Here is a 26,255-nt window from a genome sequence, read left to right as displayed (position 1 = left end):
TCCCAAGGCTGTCAGTAGTTCTAATGGAATTTCGTCTACTCCCGGGGCCTTGTTTTGACTTAGGTCTTTCAGTGCTCTGTCAAACTCTTCACGCAGTATCATATCTCCCATTTCATCTTCATCTACCTCCTCTTCCATTTCCATAATATTGACCTCAAGAACATCGCCCCTGTATAGACCCTCTATATACTCCTTCCACCTTTCTGCTTTCCCTTCTTTGCTTAGAACTGGGTTTCCATCTGAGCTCTTGATATTCATACAAGTGGCTCTCTTTTCTCCAAAGGTCTCTTTAATTTTCCTGTAGGCAGTATCTATCGTACCCCTCGTGAGATAAGCCTCTACATCCTTACATTTGTCCTCTAGCCATCCCTGCTTAGCCATTTTGCTCTTCCTGTCGATCTCATTTTTGAGATGTTTGAATTCCTTTTTGCCTGCTTCACTTACTGCATTTTTGTATTTTCTCCTTTCATCTAAATTCAGTATCTCTTCTGTTACCAAAGGATTTCTACTAGCCCTCGTCTTTTTACCTACTTGATCCTCTGCTGCCTTCACTATTTCATTCCTCAAAGCTACCCATTCTTCTTCTACTGTATTTCTTTCCACCATTCCTGTCAATTGTTCCCTTATGCTCTCCCTGAAACTCTGTACAACCTCTGGTTTAGTCAGTTTATCCAGGTCCTGTCTCCTTAAACTCCCAGTTTCTACCGTTTTAATCTACAGCTCATAACCAATAGATTGTGGTCAGAGTCCACATCTGCCCCTGGAAATGTCTTACAATTTAATACCTGGTTCCTAAATCTCTGTCTTACCATTATATAATCCATCTGATACCTTCTAGCATTTCCAGGGTTCTTCCATGTGTACAACCTTGTTTTATGATTCTTGTACCAAGTGTTAGATATGATTAAGTTATGCTTTGTGCAAAATTCTACCAGACAGCTTCCTCTTTCATTTCTTTCCCCCAATCCATATTTCCTTCTCTCCCTTTTCCTACTATCGAATTCCAGTCACCCATGACTATTAAATTTTCATCTCCCTTCACTACCTGAATAATTTCTTTTATCTCATCATACATTTCATCAATTTCTTCATCTGCAGAGCTAGTTGGCATATAAACTTGTACTATTGTAGTAGGTGTGGGCTTTGTGTCTATCCTGGCCACAATAATGCATTCACTATGCTGTTTGTAGTAGCTTACCCACACTCCTATTTTGATATTCATTATTAAACCTACTCCTGCATTACCCCTATTTGATTTTGTATTTATATCCCTGTATTCACCTGACCAAAAGTCTTTTTCCTCCTGCCACCGAACTTCACTAATCACCACTATATCTAACTTTAACCTATCCATTTCCCTTTTTATATTTTCTAACCTACCTGCCCGATTAAGGGATCTGACATTCCATGCTCCGATCCGCATAACGCCAGTTTTCTTTCTCCTGATAACAATGTCCTCCTGAGTAGCCCCGCCCGGAGATCCGAATGGGGGACTATTTTACCTCCAGAATATTTTACCAAGAGGACGCCATCGTCATTTAACTAAACAGTAAAGCATGGGGGGGGGGGGGGGGGAGATGTTTATTAGGAATAGAGAAATGGGTAATATTCAGAAAGCTGGAGAAACTTCAGAACCAGCCATGGCCATGACAGTGAATAAGGAAATGCCAGACTTGTCTGAAGTAATAAATTTAATAAATGATCAGAGTATACAATTAAATACCAGATTAGATGAACAGAAAGCAGATTCAGCTTCTATAAGACAAGAACTAAATACCCTAAATGCTTCATTAACACAGGAACTAAGTGTTTCTTTAAGAAAGGAATTGAATGGCACTGTAAGTGCTCAAAGTCTTAAGCTAGATTCAGTAAATACACAATTGAACATCAAATTAGATGCTCAGAGTGAGGTTTTAAGTAGCCAAAAAGAAATCTTAAACAGTCAAGCAACAAATATAAGTCTGCTAAAGACTGAATTTGACACTCTGAATAATAAAGTCAAGAATCTGAAGTTAGATTTAAAGAGTGAACTAACCAGTTCTTTAAATACTCACATTAATCAACTATTTACTGAATTTAACCAGAGACAAGAGGTGCAATTTCAAAATTTAACTAAAAAATTAGATTGGAGATAAATGTAATAACGTAGCAACGGGACTTGTCTAAAAATTTGGATCATTTCAAAATGTATGCAATATTGCATTCAATGTGGTGAATCAAATGTTGTATGCCTTAAAAGACAGCATAGAAAGACAGGATAAGATGATACCTATTGTCCAATCACAAATTTCAGGCGTCAACATGTGAGTGAATAATGTAGAACAAAATTTCAAAGAAAACATAGTCAACTTTGACATTATAAATGTAAGTAGTCCGGTGGAACTATTTGAGCTAATTATAGATCAAGAAGCAAGCAACAGTCACAATGTTGCTGGAGATTATACTCCGGTAATACAGTTGAAATGTTGCTGGAGATTATACTCCAGTAATACCGGAGTATAATCTCTAGCAACATTGCGACTGTTGCTTTTTTTCAAACATAATGATACTAACAAGATTATAGACAACTTGTGCGAGAAATTCAAACTTGCCCATGACAAAGTTGAAAACACAGTAACTTTAACTGATGATGTGTTACCTAGTAAAGTGGTGATTGTTTTTCTGCGGGGAGACTTTCACTCAAAATTTAATGAAAAGTACTGGTTTGTGCTTGCTCAGGTGAGGTTAGTATCAGATCCATGGGATCCGGGCAGAGTCACATCCATCTCCCAGGGACGTTACGATTCTGTGAGTGATGACCCGTCAGTTCCTGAGTTGTTTTTGGTGTTACTTCCACATTAGTTTTCCTACACCAAATTCCCTTCAAATCTTCAACTATTATGTAATTTGTTCATAACCTCTTAAACTATGCTATCATGTTAGTATTTAAGTGACCGAGTGACCGAATATGACTTAAAGATTTGACTAATTTAAGAGAGTCATGAATAAACAGTGATCTTGAAACATAAAATGGAACAAACAGAATAATAATTTAGTGGAAAATTAATATGATGGTATTAGGTAAGCAGAATGACATCGAGACGACATGGACTGAACATAGCATTTTATGTGGGTATAAAAGATAATATGAAGTGACTAACTGGATGACTATTTTATACAATAGTGTATAATTTTCTAATTTTACAGAATATTTTATACCTTATGATGAGATGTGATGTAGATGGGGAGGGTTTGTATCAATCTTGAAAGGGGTGGGTTGTGTAGGTAAAGACATGACTAACACTACACACACACACACACACACACACACACACACACACACCACACCTTTCGGATGACCCTTACAAACAAGAGTGACTGATTCTTCACCATTTGCCGTTCTATAGGTGTTGTTAAGATTTTTCTTTGGGGGCTTCAAAGGTGAAGGTGAGAATGTCTGTTCTGCAGGAGACGTTTAACATTATACCTCCTCTGGCATCTCAACTAACGGCGAAGTAGGGATCCTGAGGAAGGGGGATGGGAAGGGTTTTCCTGTCTTTGGGGCTATCTTCTTTCACTTCTTAGATCTTAGCAACCCTTTCTACTTTCTCCTTTCATACTTCTCTATTGAGTACTGGTCTATCTTTCTCTCTTTCCACATGCATACACTTCTATCGCTGAAGTCTTTCTCAGTTTCCATGGTTTTCTATAACCTTCAACTTATTTTACATAAGTAGGCTGAAGAATCAGGCTACACAACTACCAATACACACACACACACACACAAAGAAACACAAAGACACAAACAGGAAAAGTACAGTTTGAGATAATGTGAGATCCGTCAAGTGTTGTAGGGGAAGTACGAGCATGTAAGAAAGTACATGCACATTGTTAGTTACGGTGACGGTTCCACATCACATATAGGTATCTACTGGGATTTGCTTATATATGTAAGAACTATGAGGATTAATGTTTATTATAATGGTATTACATTGGTATGTGTACATTGCAGAAGTAGGTCCACATTGTGGTTCATTATGAACATGCTACATCGTATAGCTAAGTGTACAGAAATATTACATACAACTAAGAAGGAAGCATGAGTAATTAAGTACAGCAAGCCAGTGGAGAGTGGATTGTGATAATCATTCAAGGAATGTCAGTCTAACAACTATTCTGACGAATTGTAGAATACTGGGACAAGTATAGCATAAGAATGAGTATTATTTATTTAAATCTACCTGTATACTTGTGGTGTCCATGGGAAGTGTAGGAATGGAAACGTAATGGAGGACTCTAGGATATGAAGCGAAGTATTAAGAAGCATGAGTGTAGAGTGAGGTGGATTTTAATATTTCCAAGTAGTTTTGAATTATAGTATACATAAAGATGTATACCAGGGCAATGAACTATGAAGCCTACTCAGGAAGGATAAGGGGGACATACCCAGCTTTAATTGAATGAAGAAAAGGGCAGGTAGGCAGACCCAAGAAGGGCTGACCTATACTGTGCGGGCAGGGGCACTAAGAAGGGGATTGACCTGTACCATAGCAGATTAGGAAGTTTAAAGGGACGTAACTACCAAAATGGAAGAAGGAAGAGCATTCATAGTATCAACCTCTATGTAAGGTACTGTGCCTAAAAGGAAAAGGGCAGTACGTGACAAAAGTCACACATTTCGTAAAGATTATTCCAGTAAGTTTGAATTCTCTATTCCCCTAGCATTGTCAGGTTTTATATTTATAAGTGTCAGAAAGAACCTTTCCATGTGCCCAGGGCAAAGAATTCTACCAAAGAATAAACAGTACAGAGGAGTAGAGTAAGAAACGACATAATTAAGTGTCTATGACATCTAGAGTTTGATTGGAAATCAGAAATGCTGTCCACATGATCCCTAGATATAAAAGTATGAACTTCAACATTAGGTGAGACGCTCAGATAGTTAGTATCAAAAGAACTATGTATTAGGTACACAATTGCTAGAAAAAAATGTCATATAAACTGATTGAAATGTAAATTAGCATTATGTGAATATGATCTTGATGTACATAATGAAGATGTATAAAATATCACATGTTTGAGCTAAGGGAAGGGATATGTAATGCCTCAAGAATTTTGGAGTAAATTCTAGAGACACTCACATTTCACCATCTCGAACACACGATATTTTAAGGGTGAGTGTGTGAGAGTTGAAATGTGTCTACTGCACCACAGTTTATGTGTGTGCAGGACAGGCATGTGTTACAAGAAGACTAAAGTTGTGGTGGTCTATCAGCGCTGCAAGTGGTGGGCGCGCATGCCTTGGAAGCCATATGTCCGGTACAAGGAGTAATCAAGGGCTGCTTTTTGGCAGTGAAATAGTAGTGATTATTGGAAACAAATGAAATATGTTTCATCTAGAGACTCTTATACTCTGTTGTTTGACTTTCTAGGAGCAAGAACTGTTTTGACAAGGGTTATTAAAACCAAAAGAGACTGTAATGGTATATGTTAAGTACTAAGGTTTTCCAGACGGGTTTGATTTGTGAGACGTGTGTAGTTGTTTTATTGTGATGAGGAAAATACAGCAAAGTTGATAATTCAGGGTCTTCTTGGCAATAACCTTCCTCATAGCTAATTTTCTGAGCTTCAGCCCATGTTCTTGGCTAAACTCCATGAGATCCTCATATGTAAACAGCCAGATTCACACATTTTCTCTCATCAGGGAATGGTTGAAATGACATGTGTTACAGTAATTTTTCTTCTATGAGCATGGTTGCATAGATGTTTGTCAGTGACAATATACCTGCAGCAGCAGCTGCATTGTAATTCTTGAATGCTTGATATGCTTGCCTATTTCTCATATTTCTGCTTGATACAGGGCTTGAGGCTTGTGGCATTTGCTGACCACATTCCTCCATGTTTGGTGTTTGCAGTGCTCCTTGGACCCCTTCTACATCTGATCTATTTTATCTACTTTGCTGGCCAAAAGACTTAATCTGTTCAATATTTCTATTAAAGGATCCATGTTCAACCTAACTGCAGTTATTGTTTGATCTGCAGAAACTTCAGTAGCTGGCTGAATGTCTGATTGCTGTTCACTCTGCATTTTGTACAACTGAGCATGAGTCCTTACTGTAACCTAGTAGCAATAAGCAGATCTTGGACCTTACTTATCCTCACACTGAATTTGCAGTACACAAATATCAAATGTAATACACATATAACTCACAGCACTCTTATGCACTGTGACATTCACCAACTTTATTTCTTTGCTTATACTGGCTGAAAATTGGGGTGTGGAAGTTCAACATTGACTACTGCAAATGATCTAGCCTACTGTTGAAAGTTTCGTTTTACAGTTCTTTACTTTTGCTGTTCATAACCCCCCCCCCCCCCCCCCCCACACACACACACAATATTACACAGTTATATGGCCAGTTCACTACTGATTAACTTTTGATAAGCCTCATTAATAGTTTTGGAGGCAAATATCAGCATACTGATACAATAGCTTGCTGTTTAAATACCTAACCACACAGTTCACTATTTCTCAAATAAAATGAACAGGCACTGTCATCGTTTTAACACAAGGCTCATTTATGTTACACTAATTCCACTGTTCAGGTGATGAATTGTTGTTACTCTTAATTGACACAGACTTCCCATCTGAAATTCGGCCATGGACTAACTGTCTCAGGACCAAAAATCAGGCCTTTATATATCCTCACAATAATAGGTACTGAAACTATACATTGTTCAATGTTTAATTTACAGAAATTGTAATTAAAACATAACTCATTCAATTAACTGAATCCCTCAAAAATTTCTTCTTTTTAACAGTTCCTTCTATCACAAAGGTTAGGCCAAATTATATGATTAATAATAAAGCTAACAGATATGGTTACGCATACAATGCTTTTGACAAATCTGGTAATTATTTTGGGATTAATTAAGGGCTGGCTTTGCTAATAAGTTTTCGAATTGAGTCAAATAAATACTTAAAGGATCATAATGGTTATTCTTCCAAATGTGTATAATTAGTACAGAATTTATATTTGATTATAAGTCAACAATAGCATTTAAGTCTCAAAAAAATTACTGATTTCACCCTATCACAAAAAATATTAACTAGGAATAGTCAAAATAAATTAGGAAATTGAGTGCATACATGAAGCTAAGCACAAAATTAGATCTCATGCTTTATTTCTTAAGACTGAGGGTCAAACTTTCTCTTTTATGAAAATGCAGATTATACTCATGTGTGTTAAGGTAATTAGGCGAAAATGAAAATAAAATGAATTTAAGGAGGGAGATGGCAAAACAACAGAGGATGGAAAAAGATCCCAGCTTCCTTCGTGACATTACCCCCTCACTGGATTGACCAGATAGATATTGCAAATAGTTAACTGGGCAATTCAATGACCAAAAGTGACAACAGAAAGTGGGCGCAACATTCTACACACAGTAGCATGTTACATGAGAAATCTCCGTATCAAAAACTACAATGCATATGTTTTTCAAACTTCTATTCCTATGAACTGGCCATATGAAAACCCCCATACAAAATATTTATATATAATGTTGTACCATGGCACAAAATATCCACAAATTATATTTTTAATAACATTTAGGCAACTTCATCATAAGTGATGTCCTTCTTGGTTAATAAATGATTACATTCGAAGATACGTATCACTTTATACAAGTCCTGCCTTGCTTCAAAGAATAAATGATATTGAGTTGCAAAAAGTTAAACCACACTGCACACTGCATTTCATTTTCAGAGAGAAAATTTAACTTTTTTGATGTTCTGTATTTTGCACAAGCACTTTCTCTTTTAATGAGCTTTAACAATATCTCACCACGTCATCCACACCTTCAACAGGTCTACATGGCAGTTAGTAATGAAATGCACTGCTATCACTTGCCTTTGATGTGGTTCCCCTCCACCACAGTACATGAAAAAAGTAGACAAAACGCCCTACTTTAGTACAATCACTTTTACTTCTAAATAAATATAAGGAATAAATGTTTCACACTAATGGCAAATAGTAGTCATTACTTCATAAATAATCAGCACTACAATTGACCACACTATGAAAGGTGAGGACTTGTAAAAATTTAAAATCAAGTGCACAATACACTAAAAAACATTACACTATGTCATAATTCTGTCTCAAACTGGTTAAACTTGAAAGACTTGTTTCTTTTCTACTTGAAAAATCACTAAAATGCCAAGTCCTGGTTTGAAATTCACATAATTTATGGACTCATATCACGTTAATGTCTAAAATATATACATTACCTCTAACAAAAACTGAAGATGGGCAGTAGCATAGATTTACTAATCATTACATTATCAAAAAAGAATAGAGTCACCATCACATAACTTAATTACTACAAATCAAAATTAAGGGGATGGAAGGTGTACCAAATCATTGCCCTACTCTTCCACTCAACTCTGAGTACTACTGTCATTCAACCAGAAAATTAAATTCTCGCCAAGTCACAAATTGTTACCAAATAGTTGACCTGTCAGAATATTCACATCACTCTAGCACCACAGTTATCAGTTAATCAGACAAATTACTTTTGTTCATTCCAGTATTACCACTTTAAGCTCATATAGACACAAATAGAAGTTTTCAGATTATCTATAGATCTGATGATGCAGCAGTATATGACTTGTACCCCACTAAAATATTGCTCTTTCTGTTAAGCTCTCATTCCCAGCTGCAGTGTCATGAATTGCACAATATACAGAGTAGAACCCAATGTTGTCTAGTTCAAAAATAGATCAGTATAGTGACACCACATTTGTTTGTACACATTTACCTTTTTCATTAATTACGTCTGTCAGCTCCATTATTTTACTAATATCTCTTATCTCGTTAGCTAGTGGAGTGCATTCTCACAAAAATATCCATACTGCAGAGAAAGGCTCCCCAACCATTAAGACACTACTTTTATTCATTATTTTATTATTTCATTATTGCTTCATTATCTAATAAATAAACACCTGCCCTACTTATCCAATGCAAAATTGATTCTACTGAAAAACATTCCACAGTGACAGATCCTTATACTAAGGCAAACGTAACTCTCATTACTGATCAGACAAGATTATCGCTTAGAAAAACTATTGTTCCACTATATTCCATCAAATTGCTCAAGATTCTAGCCTGAAAGGCGATATACATACAATTCTTGCTTATTCTTTCCACACACATTACTCCAGGCAACTATGTTTAAAGTTTTATTTCCTTAATGTTAAAAGAGGATGTACCATGACACTTCTATAGGTAGATAATTATCTCCATATACTGATTGCACTAAACACAGACACTTCTACCACAATTAATATGAAGACCTAGTATTCAAGATGGTTTTTATTGCATACTGCCTCTGCTGCTGCCCCAAATTACACTAATTTCACACATGAGCTGATTACTTCAGATGTTAATTATAGTTTTCAGGTAATCTGCACCTTCTCCTCCACATATGCTGACACCTTTCATTTTCTATTTACCCTACCTCTTTGTTTGACAGAAATTCTTTAATCTTGACACCAGTTTACTTTCATCATATTTTGTAAAACCAGAATAAACACAGTACCTCATAAATTTCTACCAAATACCACTGCTGTTTTGTTGCCTTTTCTTCCATTCTTTTATGATTCCACTTCTTATCAAAACTCAACAAAATATATATAATGACACTGGAGAAACCTTTTCTAAAATATTCCTATACTAAAGTATCCTGCTGTACAAAATCACATGAAAGTCAAAGACAGAATGTTTCTGATTCACTTATAAACTTCAAATAGGGTAAGAGAAGAGTTTGACTGTTTCAGGAAACACAAAAGATGAAACAGACAGCTGGGGTAAGCATTATTGCCACATAATGAATCAAACACAGAATGTTGGACCCCCCTACTTGCTTGTAGGTCTTACTTCTGGTTCAATGTACACTCTATTCTCCTAACAAAATCAATGCTACCCAAGCTTAGAAACTTTTAAACTGTTGTGGATTGATATTCAAACATCTAATTGGTGATACATAGGGCTTCGGGTCAATATTCTTGAATCCAAAAATCCTGTTAGTCTTTGTGTAAGCCAATTCATAAGAGTTGTCATGGGCAATGTGTACCACTCTGAAAGGACAATAATACACATGCAAAAAGTTCTTTATCTCATCATTTACTTTGCTAGCTTTTTCTTTTGGTTTTGATGAGGACAAAGTCATCTATTATGAAACTAGTTGGATTCACTCCTTTGTCATGCCTTCTCTTCCTTCCTGCTGCTTTCTTTTTCATCATCTCTTTAGCCAGTCTGGTCTTTTCATCCTGTGCTTCTTCTCTTAATCTGAGGGAAATCCACTTCTTCTCTGATGATTTTGCTGGGTCTCTCATTGAATATAAGCTCACATTGGGCATATCCTGTCGATTTGTTCCACAAGCTGTTTTCAAAATGTCCAATCTGCCCAAGCAGTGTGTTTCTTACTACAATAAGTCCTACACAGGTTATTAATCTCCCTCATAACTGTTTCACTCATGTTACCTTGTGGAAAATAGGTAGAAATCTTTGTGTTTTATCTTGGTATTGCCATACAGTGTTCAAACCTCTCAGAAACAAATTGTGGGCCATTGTCAGACAAATGTGATTTGGTACGCCTACATTGCAAAAGTAATCAGATGTCAGCTTCTCAATTATAGTATTAGTATTTGCCTTCTTAATTGGATACAGTTTTACATATTTTGAGACTGTGTCCAAAACAATGAAAATATATTTATAATATCCTGTAGATGAAGGTAATGCTCCTAGAAGGTCTACTGCTATAAGCTTTTTAGGTTTGTTAGGAAGGACAGAATGCATTAAGCCTTTTGATGGCACAGCAGTTGTCTTTACTCTCTGACATTTATCATACCTTTCTAGTCTCTGCTTAACCCTTCTCCAATAGTTGTTAAATATTACTGTCTCCTGTATCTTAGCTACTATTTTCCTGGTCCCATAATGTCCATAACTTTCATACAAATAGTCTATAAATTTATCAACATGGTGGTCAGGAAAGCACAAATTTCAGTCCTGATCATTGAAATTTTTCCTCCTAAACAACAAACCTTTATGTATAGTATAGTACTGTGTTACCTTTGGCATGTTGTCTGAATTGTAATACTGCTTAACCAACCTTAAATTTGAATCCTCATTCTGCTCCATTCTCATTTGCTTGCAAATTTTCCTAATAAGCTTCTCCTCCTTCACTCCCAGCAAATAAAACAACCTTACTTGTTCTTCACATTTCTTACTACTGTCAGTATCCTTCTTCCCTGCTGACATCCTAGATAATGCATCAGCCACAATATTATCTTTTCCTTTTATACACCTTACCTCCAAACCAAATTGTTGCAAATACGAAGCCCATCTAGTTAACCTGGTGTGTTTCACCCTGCACTTCTGAAGATAATTCAAAGCCTTATGGTTCATAACACTATGGTCTTATGTCCAAGCAAATAGTACTCAAACTTTTGGAATCCAAAAATAATTGCCAAAGGCTCTAATTCTAAAATGTAATGTCCTACTAGCAAAAGCAATAGTTTTATGTTCAACCCCAATCTCAGTAGTTACTAATTGCAAAATTTCTACCTCAAAACCACAAAAACTTGCATCAGTACTCATGTAGAATGGCAGTGAAAAATTTGGATGTCCTAACATCTTACTAATTCTTTTTCAAACTCTGAAATGCCTCTTCACACTCCTCTGCCCAATTCCACACCACATTCTTTTTCAACAAATTACCAAGGTTAGGACAGCTAAATGACTGATACAAACTTTTGGTAGAAGCCAAACAAGCCAACCATAGTTTTAAGATCCTTCTTGTTCTTTGGGGATGGGAAATCTGCAATAGCAGCAAGTTTTTCTGCATCGGGCTGTCAACTTAACATGTATCCCTGGTGCACTTGCTGTTATTACAGGGTGCCACAGTTCCTTTTTACTCACCATGTGATCTTCGTACAATAAATCCTCATTAATCCTTTCCATGGATAAACTATCATCCTGCTTACCAAAATAGTTATGACACAGTCAAATGGCAGCATGGTCTTCTTCCTCATTACCACTCTCAAAGTCTAACTCTTCATTAGGCCTAATATTATCCTCCTTTATTCTTTCTTTACTTAACACATTTCCATCATTATCTATTATAAATTCAAATACCTCATCCTCATCACTACTGGATTCATCACTGCTATCATCATTACAACCTTTGTCAGATTCAGACTCACTATCACTTCCATTGCCCTCAAATACTTGGCTAATTAGTTGATCCTTGTTTCATTAAATTCCCTAATGAAATTGAGTGTATGCACTTTCCCATATGGTTCAAAATTATTAAATTTCTTACAACTAACAAATGAAGGACTGTTTGGGACACCACAACTCTATGCTTCTGATTTTGTACCTCTTCCATTTTTTTCTCCATTTCAGCCAATTTTGAATCCACATTTTTATTTACTGCTACCAGTTTTTCCTCTAGCACTACTGCACACTTGGCTCTACTTCTGTTTCTAAAACATTTTTAATCTGATTGATTTGGTTCTCAAGTTTAACCCTATTTTGAGCAAAAAATTTCCTGGTTGCTTTGACTTCATCTTACAGTGTTTCTTGGAAGCCTCCACCCTACTACTATAGTCATCACAAAGTCTCTTTCTCTCTTCTACACATTTACTACTCATTAATGTTAAATTCTCATTAGTGTTATGTACTACTTTCGTTATCTTTTCATCACAATCTTTAACTGCCGCCTCAACCTTCTTATTTAATTCTGAAAGATTATAGCTGACGACTTTAATCTCCTTTCTTAATTTTTTTTTCAGTTCATTCTTTAAGCTAACCATGCCAGTTCTCATGCTATCAATTTACTTTTCTACCCTACTAATGTCTTCTTTCGGACACATACTACCCTTAATTTGTCTTAACATCGTTTCCAGTTTCTGCCTGCCATAAATTGTTACTCTTGCTGACTTTCGCTACTAGATTCCTATCCCTTAGCCTTAATAATTTCATCCACTTCAGTACAGTTTTCATCCATTTCGCTCACATCACTACGCAATGTAGATAACGCTTTTATCATTTCATCTACAATAGGACTTTCGTCCCAATCATTCAATTTATAGCCACTATCATCTATGGAACCAGTTCCAGTTAAATGTTTTGTTCATTTAAAAACTTAACGTCCAAAGCTTTGTTATCAATCACATCACTCCCCAGTTGTCCATTTTCCCCCATCACACTATCTTGTTCATCAGGGCCACACATTATGTATCACTTAATATAAAATGGCTTTTACTATGAATTACCTTATTTTTATTCACTCATCTGCTGCTGCTACTGCTGCTGTTGCTGTGGTTGTCATCTTGATTCATCATCTGCACAGCTGCTGCAAGTTGTAATTTTCTCCGTGAGGTGAATTGTTTATCCCAGGCACCTGCCTCCACCCACATGCTGATTGGCTGCTCCTGTATTCAGTGGCTGCTTCCATAGAACATGCTCGTTGATTGGCTGTTGCCCCTCCCTGTTTAATGGCGGCTACATCAATTCTGAATATTTCAAAGTAATTAAATTTCATACTCCAATAATATTGCAAATGATGCAGCTGACAGTTGCACAGTTGCATTTCACAGTTCTTTACTTTCACTGTTCACAACCCCCCAATATTACACAGTTATATGGCCAGTTCACTATTGGTTAACTTTTTATAAGCCTCATTAATAGTGTGCAGGCAAATATCAGCATACTGCTACAATAGTTTGCTGTCAAACATCTGTGAGCAGTAAATACCTAACCACACAGTTCACTATTTCTCAAATAAAATGAACAGGCACAGTTGTTGTTTTAACACACAACCTATTTATGTTACACTAATTCCACTGTTCGTCTGCCCCTCGTGGTCTCGCGGTAGCGTTCTCGCTTCCCGAGCACAGGGTCCCGGGTTCGATTTCCGGCGGGGTGAGGAATTTTTCCAGCCTCGAGATGACTGGGTGTTATTGTGTCGTCTTCATCATTATCATTCATCCCCATTACGGTCGGAGTAAGGCAATGGCAAACCACCTCCACTAGGACCTTGCCTAGTAAGGCGGCACGGTTCTCCCGCGTCGCTCCCCTACGCTCTGTAAAGAAGTATGGGACTCATCATCATCAATTCCACTGTTCAGTTGACACATTGTTCTTCTCTAAATTGGTACAGGCTTCCCATCTGAAATTCGGCCATGGACTTTCTGTATTGGGACCAAAAATTGGACCTTTATATATCCTCGCAGTAAGAGGTACTGAAACTATACATTGTTCAACGTTTAATTTACAGAAATTACAATTCAAACATAACTCATTTAATTAAGTGGATCCATCAAAAATTTGTTCTATTTAACAGTTCCTTCTATCACAAATGTTAGGCCAAATTATATGATTAATAATAAAATTAACAGGTACAGTTACGCATACACACAGGCGCCAATCTCATGGGGCCTGGGGGGCCCAAGCCCCCTCAAAAATTATTAGTTACATTATGCTTTGTAACATCACAAAATTATGTTGGAATTTTTTATTTTCCTTGTTTGAAGATCGTTACCTTTTAAAATACATTCAGTAATGAGTTAAAACAAATAATTTTTACAGTAGTAAGCAGGTTAACTGAAAACGAGTGGTGTGAATCATGTGGTGCTGTGGGCACACTTAGAATTTACCCTGGCACGCGACCTTCGGGTAAAGTCTGGCATCAGAGGGCAGTGCTGCGGTTGCAGCGACATCAAAAGGACTGTAGCAGAAGCATCTGGAACCCTCTACTTCGCATTGCTTTGATGCGTCATGACATAATGACGCTGCGGCTATATAATGCCCACCCTGCTATCGCAGTCATTCAGTATGGATAGGTTCGTTCAGTGCATGCTGCAGAAATGTTTAGTGTTCTGGCTTTAGTGTCTAGTCGACTATTTTATATGACTATATTTCATTTTTTTGCTTTAGTCTTTTGTGTATTGTCAATTAAGTTTGCAATGGATAAATTTGTTACCAAAAAGGTGTGCTTGGGAGTTGATGATACAGCAAGTCAACCTCCAACAATTATTGTGTTGTCAATTGCTTTGTCAGCTTCAGGCAAGAACTGTTCACAGCCAAGATCTGGACAATCTGATAAGGGAAGATCATTTCATAAGTCTTGGTTGATCAAATATTCATGGCTAGAATGTGAAGCATCTACTGAAAAAATTTTTTGCAAAATCTGCAGAGAGGCTGATGCTAAAAATCTATTACAATTTTCTTCAAAAAAAGAAGATGAATTTACTTCTGTAGAGTTTCCTAACTGGAAAAAGGCTTTGGAAAAATTCCATCTTCAAGAAAATGCTTTTACACATAAAGAAGGTGTTCTGAAACTAAATTCTATCACTAACTGAAGTGTGGCCACCCAACTGAATGAACAGATAGATAGTGATACGAAGAAGGGCCATTAAGCTCTTGAGACAATTTTTACTACCATGCAATTTCTTTGCCAACAAGGACTAGCAATTAGAGGGCACGAAGATGTAAACTCAAGATCAATAAATTTTGGGTGGCAGCCGCATGAATTTGATTTCTTCTTATAATATTTTGGCTGAATACCGTCCAGTCATCTTCGGAGTGAGCCAAGGTGACTGCCGCTCCAGCACTTGCTCCGTCCTTTTAAAGCCGTGGACCGCACCACTGTGCATGCGGCCACAGATACACAAGGAGCCAGAGATAATAATCGGCGGCAAAGACGTATGGCATCTGCTGGGAAATAGAGCTATGGCTGCACAGTTGATCCACATCGTGGTATCGATGTATCTCTGCGAGCTGCATCATCGTGACATCTTTGTGATTTTATTAGAGAAATTGCAGGATTCCAACATTTGTCCAAGCTGACGCTGCTATCTTTATTAATTAAATTTGTTGCCAAGTGAATTTCAATTGCTTCCTTCACTACTCAGTCCCAGAAGGATGAAGTCAAGGCTAAAATTTTGACGTTATCATACACCATAGAGTGCCCAGTATCAATACAGTGCTCGACCACTGCAGAATTATTAGGTTGTAAGAGCCGGGTGTACCTGCGGTGTTCTGTGCATCTCTCCTGGATAGTATGTGTCACCTGTCCAATGTATGAATGGCTGCACTCACAGGGGATCTTGTAAACTCCAGGCTTCCGAAGCAACAAATCATCTTTAATGGAACCCATGAGAGCTGCTGTCTTTGGTGGAGGGCGAAAAATTACTTTCAATTCATGCCTACTGAGGATCCACCCTATTTTTAACAATAGGCTTCCCACATATGGCAGAAAAGCCATCGATTTAAAACTTTCCTTGTTGTCTTCTGATTTTCTTATACCCACAGTTGGTTTCATTTATAGCACCTTATGTATCTGCTGTTGTGTGTACCCATTGGCTTCAAAAACTCTTCTCAGGTGTAAAACCTCATCCTCCAGACTGCTCTCATAAGCAATGACATGTGTTCTGTGTAGTAGAGTTCTGAGTACACTCATTGTCTGTGAAGTATGGTGGCAGCTATTTGTGCGTAAATATAAATCCGTAAGGGTTGGTTTTTGATAAACTGCATGTCCCAAGATGCCATCATCTTAACGCTGCACCAGCACATCAAAAAATGGAAGCCATCCATCTTTTTGAATTCCATTATACAATGAATTTGTCTGTGGATGGAGTTCAGATGATCTAAGAATCCTTTTAACTTGTCTTCACCATGAGGCCACACTCCAAACGTGCTGTCAACATGCCTCCAAAACACTGTGGGCTTCAAGCTTGCAGATTCCAGCACCTTCTTCTCGAAGTCCTCCAAAAAATTTGCCCACCAAAGGCGACAAAGAACTACCCACGGCGACACCGTCAGTCTGTTCATAAAATTTGTTATTGAATAAAAAATATGTTGAAGTCAAAACATGTTCAAACAAAGCTGAAATCTCTTTATCAAAACTTTTTCCAATGAGAAACAATGATTCCAAAAGGAACAACAACACTACATTGAAACTGACTAAAATATCAGAATTTTTCAGTTGGAGTGCTTTCAGTTTGCCAATGAAGCCCACAGAGTTACGTATATGATGAGGGGCCTTAATAACGATGCTAAGTGTTTGGCACAATCATAGGTTGGCGAGCTGATGTTACTCACTATTGGATGCAGAGGAACACCATTCTTGTGGATCTTTGGAAGTCCATAAAGCCTTGGAGGCACTGCAACACTTGGTTTCAATCTTTGCACAACTTCTGGAGGAAGGGGGCAGGCATTCAGAAGTGAAACAGTCTTCCTAACCACCTGGTTGGTGGGGTCTTTACTGATCTTCTGGTATGTGCTGTCACTCAGTAAACTGTTAATTTTATGATGATAATCATCATGAGACATTAAAACAGCAGCATTACCCGTATCAGCTGGAAGCACCACGGTCTCGTTACCCTGGTGAAGTTTACGTAGTGCAGCCATCTCGACCACAGATATGTTACTCTTTTGTGGGTGAGCATTCATAACTGCTCAACAAGTTTCACGTCTTATTTCTTCTGCTGATTCTGTAGAACTAGGACAAACAGCTTCTTCAACATCACTGATGATAGCTGGTATTGGTAAAACCTTCGACGTGGGTGCAAAGTTCAATCCTTTAGCTAAAACCATCATCGTAACGACGACCAAATCTTTATCCATCATATTAATGATGGAGCATCGAATAACAGTTTCTTGCTGTGAAGGCATCTCAAGCCGGCTAAACTTTGCCATCTGTCTCGATGTGATTACCTCACGAACCCAGTCTGACTTCGCCCGCGTTATACCATCAATCCAGTTCCATGAATTGTAGGATAACTCCACAGATATCTTTAGATGTAGGCAATACAGTTGTTCAGAAACTAGGTCCAATTTTTGCTGGGTAAAACGGATCCTCTCCTTAACAGTAGCAGCACCAGCTTTCCTTAAAATCTTATTCATGGCAGTCAACTTTATAAAATGTACTAACCTGGCAAACTTTGAAACTATACCACGGTCAAGGCATCTTAATAGAAAAAGTTAAAGAGCTCAGTAACCTCGCTCTCAAGTGTCTTAACTTATCCAATCGGTGAACAATCAAAACCATCTCCTCCCCGAAGAGGTACTTGATGTGCATCTTCATATTTTCATGGTGCAAATACTGATCCACAAAATTTTGGGGGAGCAGCCGCATAAATTTGACTTCTTCTTCTAATATTTCTGCTGAATACTGTACAGCCATCTTTAGAGTGAGATCAGTAAAGACCCCACCAACCAGGTTGTTAGGAAGACTGCTTCGCATCTGAATGCCTCCCCCCTTCCACCAGTAGTTGTGCAAAGATTGAAACCAAGTGGTACGGTGCCTCTAAGGCTTTATGGACTTCCAAAGATCCACAAGAATGGTGTTCCTCTGCATCCAATAGTGAGTAACATCAGCTTACCAACCTATGATTGTACCAAACACTTAGCATCATTATTAAGGCCCCTGGTGGGCAAATGTGCTCATCATATACGTAACTCTGTGGACTTCATTGGCAAACTGAAGTCACTCAAACTGAAAAATACTGATATTTCAGTCAGTTTTAATGTAGTGTCATTTTTCACAAAGGTTCCTCTATTGGAATCATTGTTTCTCATTGGAAAAAGTTTTGATAAAGAGATTTCAGCTTTGTTTGAACATGTTTTGACCTCAACATATTTTTTATTCAATAAAGAATTTTATGAACAGACTGACGGCGTCACCATGGGTAGTCCTTTGTCGCCTTTGGTGATGAACTTTTTTATGGAGGACTTCAAGGAGAAGGTGCTGGAATCTGCAAGCTTGAAGCCCACAGTGTTTTGGAGGTATGTTGACGGCACGTTTGTAGTGTGGCCTCATGGTGAAGACAAGTTAAAAGGATTCTTAGATCATCTGAACTCCATCCACAGATATATTCAGTTTGCAATGGAAATAAAAAAGATGGATGCCTTCCATTTTTGGATGTGCTGGTGTGACATTAAGATGATGGCACCTTGGGACATGCAGTTTATCGAAAACTGACCCATATGGATTTATATTTACGCACAAATAGCTGCCACCATCCTTCACAGATGATGAGTGTACTCAGAACTCTACTACACTGAGCTCATGTCATTGCTGATGAGAGCAGTCTGGAGGACGAGCTTTTACACCTGAGAAGAGTTTTTGAAGCCAATGGGTACACACAACAGCAGATACGTAAGGTGCTACAAATGAAACCAACTGTGGGTATAAGAAAATCAGGAGAAGACAAGGAAAGTTTTAAATTGATGGCTTGTCTGTCATACGTGGGAAACCTATCGTCAAAAATTGGATGGATCCTCAGTAAGCATGAATTGAAAGTAATTTTTCACCCTCCACCAAAGACAGCAGCTCTCCTGCGTTCCATTATAGATGATTTTGTGCATCGGAAGCCTAGGGTTTATGAGATCCCCTGTGAGTGTGGCCATTCATACATTGGACAGATGACACGTACTATCCAGGAGAGATGCACAGAACACCGCTGGTACACCCGGCTCTTACAACCTAATAAATCTGCATTGGCCGAGCACTGTATTGATACTGGGCACTCTATGGTGTATGATAACATCAAAATTTTAGCCTTGACTTCATCCTTCTGGGACTGAGTAGTGAAGGAAGCAATTGAAATTCACTTGGCAACAAATTCAATTAATAAAGATAGCAGCTCCAGCTTGGACAAATGTTGGAATCCTGCAATTTCTCTAATAAAATCACAATGATGCAGTGATACATTGATATCACCGTGTGGATCAACTGTGCAGCCATAGATCTATTTCCATGCATATGGCATACATCTTTGCTGCCGATTAATGTCTCTGCCACCTTGTGTATCTGCATCTGCATGCACAATGATGCGGTCTATGCCTTTAAAAGGACGGAGCAAGTGCTGGAGCATCAGTCACCTCGGCTCACTCCGAAGATGGCTGGATGGTATTCAACCGAAATATTAGAGGAAGAAGTCAAATTTATGCGGCTGCTACCCAAAATTTTATTGATCAGTATTTGCATCTAGAACATATGAAGATGCACATGTAAACTAAAATTTTTTTCAATTGTTGGAACTCCGAAAGACTGACATACCTGAGTATAAAGACTGGTTAGGGTGTTTGGTGTACGAGTGGACATCCCATGATATTCAAAATGAGATAATTGATCTACTAGGAAAGTCTGTGTTGAGAAAGGTATTGGCTTCAATCAAGAAGACTGAACATTTTTCTATTATGGTCGACAAAACAAGTGATTCTTTGATTCAAGAACAAGTGTCAGTTTGTATGTACTGTCGATGATTCCTTAATCATCAATGAAGACTTTATTGGCTTTTATGAGACCCCCAACACTGAATCACAAACTTTGTTTAGTATGTTAAAATATGTTTTTGCTCATCTTCATTTGTCAATGGATAATTTAAGAGGAACTCTCAAATATGAGAGGTAAGTTCAAAGGACTAAAAAAGTTAGTTTTGGATATACAACCAGTAGCGTCATATGTGCACTGCACTACTCACAGTTTAGACTTAGCAGTTGTAGATAGTCTCCCCCATCTTACGTCTGTGAGGGATATTATGGCTTTAGCCAAGGACTTAATAAACTCTGTAAGGGAATCCAACAAAAGGATGGGACTTTGCAGAAGCAAACACAGTAAAAGTGCTAACTACCAAGCTGATCTACGACCCCTTTGCCCGACTCAATGGACTGTGTGAGTTTCTAGTATCTTGAGAATATTGAAAAACTTTGAAGAACTTCTAGAGTTTTTGAAACATTTTCTGCAGAGGACTAAACAGAGGCAGGTTACAAATGTGCATGGTACCTTGAGTCAATGTTACAATTCAAGACTTACTTTTTCTTACATCTTTATTGCCATGCAATGAACCCAGTAGAGGATGTCAATGAAAAATGCCCTCATCCAAGTGTTGCTGATCTGAAAAAAATATATGAGGGCTTGATTTGTATATTGAATGGAAGGCATAATAGTTTTGAACACTTTTGCGAATTGCGTTTAAAAGAAAAATCTTCACAAGTTGATAATTCTTCGCTTCCTCGGAATCAAAGTATACCAAAGAAGTATGAAAACAATGAAGCCAGCTCACCGCACACTTTCAAAACCCCAAGGGAATACTACAAAGCTATTTACACTGAAGTTTGTGAAACATTGCAATCTTGTATTACTGAGCAGTTGGCTTCAAGTGGACTCACACAGGTCATTGTAGTTGAACAAGAGTGCTTGTTTAGTAAACAGAGGTGAAACAAATTTGGAAAAATCAACTGAGTTTTTCAAAAATGACCTAGACATTGAGAGACTTCGCTTACACTTGAATATGTTAGCCGATATTGCTAATAAAAAACAACTGGTCTTAAAAAAAACATGCATGATGTAAGAAAGTACATTACACTGGAGCCTCCAGTTGGAGAAATGTTTTGTGTAGTAGTGAAGTGAATTAAGCTTCTCCAAGCAGTTCCAATCATGACAGCAACAGCAGAACAGTCATTTAGTGCCCTTACACGTCTGAAGCCATATCTCCGGTCAACAATGGGACAGGAGCAATTGAACAACTTGGCTTTTCTACATGCCCACTGAGATTTTTGAATGAATTGGATATCTGACCAGTCATCACTTAGTTCATATTCAGTAATCCAGTCATACGGTCGACATTTACACCTTTATAAAGACACTCTAGCCCTAATATTGGCATTTAGAGCAATATTAAAAATCTTTATAAAATAGAGACTTAAATTATTATTATTTTTTTAATTATTTATTTTATGGCCTTCATTGGACCACTCTAGTCAAAAATACAAAGTTGTAAACAAGTTATTACACAGGGATACAATTTGGCTCAACAATAACTTAATATGATATTTAGGTAATATAATTATTAGAGTCTATTCTTATATGAAAGGTGTTTTGCTCTTCTGTCTGCCCAATATTTCTTCATTCTTTCAGATATTTTCTTTTTTTCTTCATCTGAGACCACTCTTCCTGTACTCCTTTTATTGATTTTCATTTGTAGTCTGGTTTGCGGGTCTTGCAGTATTCTGGTTTTCTCTGTCTTGTTCTTTAGGTCATCTACTGTAATTTGGAGTTCTTTTATATCTTCCTTAATTTCTGTGATCCATTTAATGTCACTCTTGCTATTCCACAATTTTTGGATTATCTTTTTACTAATTCTGTTTTCTGGAGTTCTCATCAGATGTCCAAAGAATGAGATGTGTTTCTTCCTGATCGTGCTCATGACTGGTTCTATTTTCTTATATACTGTTTCATTTGATGCTATTCTCCAATGTCAATTTATTTTATACTGTTTATTTATACATGTCCTAATTATTCTTCTTTCTATTTTTAGTATTCTGTCAATTTCTGCTGTATTAGTTGTTTTGAAGATAGTTTCAGCTGCATATGTTATTTCTGGTTGTGTAACTGTTTTATAGTGTTATAATTTTGCATCTATAGATAGGCTTTTTTTATTGTATGTAGTTTTGCTAATTTGCGTAGTTCAGTTTTTTTATTCTATTCTGTCATGATGGCTTCTCATTTAGATTGTATGTTATTATTTCACCTAAATATTTAAATTTATGAACAATTGTGATTTCCTGTTCTCCTATTGTAATTTTGTTTGCAAGTGGTGGATCAGTTAGCATAATCTCCGTTTTTTCAAATGATATTCTAAGGCCTACTTTCTCTTCTATTTCTTGTAGTGATTCCACTTGTTGCCTGGCTTCTTGAACAGTGTTGGCTAGGATCATCAGTGAATCCCAAGCAGTTTATGCTAATATCATCTTTTGCACTTCCAGTTCTTATCATCTTTGGATTGTCCTTGTACCATTCTCTCATTATGTATTCCAGTGCACATTTGAACAGTAATGGTGATAGGCAGTCACCTTGTGTTAAGCCTGTTTTTATGAGGAATGGTTCCAAAATTTCTCCTCTAAACTTCACTTTTGATTTGGTGTTGGTTAGAGTGAGTTGCATTATTTTAATTAGTTTTGGATGGAGTCCTAGATTTCTTAAAATTTTTAACACTGAAGGTCTGTGGAGACAGTCATATGCCTTCTTAAAATCTACAAATGTTATTGCCAGAGGTTTGTTCCGTTTCTTGTAGTATGCCATAATCAATTTTAAACTAATTACCTGCTCTGCACAGCTTCTCCATGGTCTGAAACCTCCCTGATATTCCCCTAACTCCTGTTCTAATTGCACCTTGATTCTTTCATATAGGATCTTGGATAGAATTTTGTATGTGCAATCTCTCCTAGAGAGATTCCTCTGTAGTTGTCTGGGTTGCTCTTATCTCCCTTTTTATATAGTGGGTGGATGATAGCTGTGGTCCAATGTTCGGGGAATCATTCTGTTACCCAAATTTTTGTTAGAGCCATGTGTAAGGAGGTCTTGACTGTGTCACTTGCATATTTCCACATTTCAACAAAAACCTGATCTTCTCCACATGCCTTATAATTTTTTTGTTCTTTAAGAATTTTTTCTACGTCTTGGAAAGTTGGAGGGTCTAGTTTGTTAGGTTTGGTTTTTATTGGGGTATTTATGTTGATTTGTAAGGGTTCTTTGGGTTCCTCACAATTCAGAAGTATGTTAAATGATTTTGCCATGATTTCTGCATTTTCCTTGGTACTGTGTGTCTTTCTTCCATCTTCATCTTTCAATATTAGTGTAGGGGCCTCATATTGTTGTAGTTGTTTCCCAAAGATTTTATAGTAGTTCCTGGAGTTGGTTTTATGATAGTTATCTTCTATAGAGTTTATAATATCTTTATGGAATCCTCTCTTGATTCTTCTAATATTTTGTGTGAATTTTTTTCTTTCATTTTTTAGGTTAATGGCATTACCTTCAGTTTTATGTGTTTGAAACTTTAACCATGCTTGGTGTCTATCTTCATGGAATTTGTCACATTCTGATGTCCACTACGCATGTTTCCTTCGGGGGCTCAAGGGAGCTAGATTCTCTGCTTCTTTTTTAAGATTAGGCACTAGTTGTTCTAGATCATCTGTTAATTTGATGGTTTGTGTTATTTGTTGGTATTTATTATTTTTAATTAGCTGATGTGGGTCAAATCTCCATTTTATTTTACTAGTTTCTCCAGACCTCTTCTTTAACAGAGTGAATTTGATTTTAACTATATAATGGTCTGAGCCTGTGTCTACTCCTCTCAGTACTTTAACATTGTGGATCTCCTTATGAAAATTTTTGTCTATACAGACATGGTCTAGCTGCCACTCCCCCTTCCTCCAGTCTGGATGTTTCCATGTTTTAAGTTTGCTTGGCTTCCTCTTAAAGTACGTTGACTTAGATATAAGGTTGTGTTCTCTGCAGAGTTCTACAAGTATTTGACTGTTTTTGTTTGTAAATTTATGTGGACTCCATTTTCCAATTATATCTTTATATTTCCTTTCTTTTCCCAACTGAGCATTGAAATCTCCCAATAAGATTTTTACATTCTTTTTATTTACGCTGTTCACAGTTTGTTCTAGAAGGTCCCAAAATTTATCTACCTCTTCCTTTGTTTTTGTTAGACAATTTTTTTTTTTCATTTGTTGGGGCATGAGCATTTATTATTGTATAGGTTTTATTCATTGCTTTAAAGCTTAGAGTCGCAATTCTTGGTGATACTGCTTGGAAATCCGTTAGTGAATCTATTATTTTTATGTTTATAAAGACCCTGTTCCAAACTGGGGACATTGTTTCATTGCCCTCGGTCCTGGTTCCCCATTATAAATTCTGTATCCTTGTGATTCGAATGGTTCCTCTGTGGTGTTTCTCATTTCTTGGATCCCTGTTACTAAATTTTTTTGTTTATTTAGTTCATCTGTGAGCTCCTTGAGTTTTCCAGTCTGAAGTAGTGAGTTTATGTTGTGTGTTGCTATATAATTTATTTGCTCATGTTTAATCTTTGTTTTGTGTTTTAGTGTGCTTTTTGATGGTTGCAAATGCTCCGATTCGTTGCTGTCTTCTAGTTGACTACCCACCAAATCCGATGTAGCCTTTTCCTGCCTTTTTGAACAGGACAGTGGAATTTTTTTCCTAAAACACCTTTCCATTTTTGACTTTCGAAGGTTGTCAACCTTAGTTGGAGCAAACTCCGATTTACAACTACGGTTGTTAACCGCAGAGGGTGTGTTTGGTCCGAGAGAGCTTTTTTATTTCACTCAAGTCTGCCGGTAAACTGGTGAGGACTTCCCTATCCTCCACCTGGGATGCACCACGTAGCAGTATCACCTCTCCTCCTACTATGACATACATAATGTTAAATTTTCAGTTTCAAAATATTAGTACTAGTTTAGTACTGTTTTACTATATTACTACAGTACTGTATTAGTTATTTTCAAATACTTAAATATTTTTAGGGTATAAGACCCATTTAAAACCTGATATTTACATACTTTTTAACTGAAAGTATTAAGCATACTGTATTAACTTTATTAACTGTATTAAAAAGCATTAACTTCGAAATATTGTTTTTATTTAATGAACCCTGAGCGTTATTCAAAGAAAGCTTAAATTAATTATTTCACTCATTAATCAAAGCGCTATTACTGTGCAACAGCAATATTTTATGTTTTATTCTTTTAATGATAGTTTAGGATTTATTTCAATATAATTTCAGTCTTTTCAGACCTATATATTCACTGTTCTTTGTAGTCTATAAGCATGATTATTACTGTAATTTAAATTAGCTTTTTACGAAAATACTGTGCATACTTATGTTTTCTTTCTTTTTTCAAAGCCAAAAAATGTGCCAGGGTTGTTGAGTTTCCGAGAGTGTCAAGTTATCAAGAGTCCAATTTTCGGGGTTCTAATGTTGATCATATGACTCTAAAACATTTAAAAAAAACTTTAAAACTCACTATTTTTCATCTAAAACTTAGAAAATTTCCCAGGGCAAGACCTCCAGTACGTCCCCCTTCTCCCCCCCCCCCCCCCAATATTTTTCATAAGTCAGCACCCCTGCATGTACAATGCTTTGAAAAATCTGGTAATTATTTTTGAATTAATTAAGGACTGGTTTTGATAACATGTTTTCGAATAGAGCCAAATAAATACTTAAAGAATCCTGATGGTTCTTCTTCCAAATTTGTATAATAAGTACAGAATTTATATTTGTTTATAAGTCAACAATAGCATTTAAGTCACAAAACAATTACTTATTTCATCCTATAACAAAATATATTAAATAAGAATAGCCAAAATAAATTAGGAAATTGAGTACATACACAAAACTAAGC

Source organism: Schistocerca serialis, chromosome 1 (genome assembly GCF_023864345.2).
Source record: "Schistocerca serialis cubense isolate TAMUIC-IGC-003099 chromosome 1, iqSchSeri2.2, whole genome shotgun sequence".
NCBI classification, from domain to species: domain Eukaryota; kingdom Metazoa; phylum Arthropoda; class Insecta; order Orthoptera; family Acrididae; genus Schistocerca; species Schistocerca serialis.
Note: the sequence above shows the minus strand (reverse complement) of the source record.